The sequence below is a fragment of the Trachypithecus francoisi genome, unplaced genomic scaffold, assembly GCF_009764315.1.
Source record: "Trachypithecus francoisi isolate TF-2019V2 unplaced genomic scaffold, Tfra_2.0 Lachesis_group5, whole genome shotgun sequence".
Lineage (NCBI taxonomy): Eukaryota > Metazoa > Chordata > Mammalia > Primates > Cercopithecidae > Trachypithecus > Trachypithecus francoisi.
In genome coordinates, this window is record NW_022681470.1 from 92396430 (window position 1) to 92399544 (window position 3115).

Below are 3115 nucleotides of genomic sequence, written 5' to 3' on the forward strand. Positions count from 1 at the left end.
GGCCCTGCTGTACATTTTTTTTCCCATGCTGATTGGTCCATTCGATCTCAACAAAAATTAGCCCAGTCTCCAAACTTCATTCCACTGTGCTCATCCTCCTTTACCAACCTCATTTCTCATGACTTCCCACCAATCTGTATCCCACAATAGCCAAACTTATCTTATTGCACAATGCTTGCACTCTTCATTTATATAAATAGCCAACTTTAATAATCACCTGCTATGTATCAGGCATTGCACAAGCACTTTATGAGTATTAACTGATCTAGTCTTCACACCAGCTCTATAGGCAAGGTATTATTGTTGTTATTAACTACTTTTAAAATGCGGATACAGGCATAAATAAATTAGTTAATGACTCCAAGATCACACAGCTTGAATCTTGAATTCTGGAGGATCTAAGAATCAAATCCAGACAGAGGGCTCAAAAGCTGATCATTAGACTAAAAAGCCTCCCTCTTAAAAGGGTAACATGAACAGCCTTCCTTTAAAAATTTCACCAATGTAAACATTTTTCAGATTTTAAGTATAGGAATGGGGTTAAAGTTTGAAAATAAAGGGCAAGCAGAATTTTTCTTTTTGGCCCAGATAGAGTAATAGAAACTGGATAAACTAAAAAAAAATAGACAAAATATATGAAACAATAGTTCTCAAGACATTGGATACCAGGAAATGAAGAACAGTGACTCCTGAGAAGTGGAAAACAAATGCAGGGAGCCCTGTGTTGCTCCAGCTTACTGCCTGGAAAAGTTTCCAGGCCAAGGCACAGGAAGGGGGAACTCAGGTGGAGTCCTGTGGTATTCCCCTAGTTGAGGAGTCAAACTTAGGAGTCCAGGAGGGCAAGGTGGCTAGAGTTCACAGGCCAGAGTATCAAAAAGGAAACTGCTGCACGGAGAGGACTCCAGAGATCTACACAGGGCCAGTCTCTTTTGAGTACTCAGCTGAATTTAGATCAATGAATGTATGTGAGGAAATTTCCTCAGGGTGAGGAAGGAACTTCCTGAAAGGATTAGAAAGAATAACCCTTGGCCAGGCACAGTGGCTCACACCTGTAATCCCTGCACTTTGGGAGGCCAAGGCAGGTGGATCACTTGAGGTTAGGAGTTCGAGACTAGTCTGGCCAACATGGCGAAAACTCATCTCTACCAAAAATACAAAAATTAGCCCAGTGTGGTGGTGCACGTCTGTAATCCTAGCTATTCGGGAGGCTGAGGCATGAGAATTCCTTGAACCTGGGAGGCGGAGGTTGCAGTGAACTGAGATCACGCCACTGCACTTCAGCCTGGATGGTACAGCAAGACTCCACCAGTAAAAAAAAAAAAAAAAAAAAGAATAATCCTTGACACTTACATAGGGCCAGCAATAGTGTCTGTTCTCCCGCCAGGGTGAAGGATCTCATAATTCACAAGGTAAGGCAGAGTACACAGAAAGGTCTAGCCTCAATGATGAGGGGGAAAAATCAACCTTAGAACAAATATAGTCCTGGTTTTACCAAACGAAGTTTGTAAGGGTTCAGACTGTTTCTAAGAAACTTTACTGCATTCTATAGCAAAATTCAAGAATATTTATAAGAAATCAAAAATATCTAGCACCCAACAAAGTAAAACTCACAAAGGGCTAATATCCAGAATCTACAAAGAACACAAACAAATTTACAAGAAAAAAAAAAACCCATCAAAAAGTGGGCAAAGGATATGAACAGACACTTCTCAAAAGAAGACATCTATGCAGCCAACAGACACATGAAAAATTGCCAGGCATGTACAAGACAGGGATGCCCTCTCTCACCACTCCTATTCAACATAGTGTTGGAAGTTCTGGCCAGGGCAATCAGGTAAGAGAAAGAAATAAAGGGTATTCAATTAGGAAACAAAGAAGGCAAATTGTCCCTGTTTGCAGATGACATGATTGTATATTTAGAAAACCCCATCATCTCAGCCCAAAATCTCCTTAAGCTGATAAGCAACTTCAGCAAAGTCTCAGGATACAAAATCAACGTGCAAAAATCACAAGCATTCCTATACAGCATTAACAGACAAACAGAGAGCCAAATCTTAAGTGAACTACCAATCACAATTGCTAAAAGAGAATAAAATACATAGGAATCCAACTTACAAGGCATGTAAAGGACCTCTTCAAGGAGAATTACAAACTACTGCTCAAGGAAATAAAAGAGGACACAAACAAATGGAAGAATATTCCATGCTCATGGATAGGAAGAATCAATATCATGAAAATGGCCATACTGACCAAAGTAATTTACAGATTCAATGCCATCCCCTTCAAGCTACCAATGACTTTCTTCACAGAATTGGAAAAAAACTGAAGTTCATATGGAACAAAAACAGAGTTTGCATTGCCAAGACAATCCTAAGCAAAAAGAACGAAGCTGGAGGCATCAAGCTAACTGACTTCAAACTATACTACAAGGCTACAGTAACCAAAACAGCATGGTACTGGTTCAAAAACAGATATATAGACCAATGGAAAAGAACAGAGGTCTCAGAAATAACACCACACATCTACAACTATCTGATCTTTGACAAACCTGACAAAAACAAGAAAAGGGGAAAGGATTCCCTATTTAATAAATGGCGCTGGGGAAACTGGCTAACCATATGTAGAAAGCTGAAACTGGATCCCTTTCTTACACTTCATATAAAAATTGATTCATGATTAATTAAAGACTTAAATGTTAGACCTAAAACCATAAAAACCCTAGAAGAAAACCTAGGTAATACCATTCAGGACATAGGCATGGGCAAGGACTTCATGACTAAAACACCAAAAGCAATGGCAACAAAAGCCAAAATAGACAAATGGGATCTCATTAAACTAAAGAGCTTCTGCACGGCAAAAGAAACTACTATCAGAGTGAACAGGCAACCTACAGAATGGGAGAAAATTTTTGCCATCTACCCATCTGACAAAGGGCTAATATCCAGAATCTACAAAGAACACAAACAAATTTACAAGAAAAAAAAAAACCCACCAAAAAGTGGGCAAAGGATATGAACAGACACTTCTCAAAAGAAGACATCTATGCAGCCAACAGACACATGAAAAATGCTCATCATCACTGGTCATCAGAAAAATGCAAATCAAAACCACAATG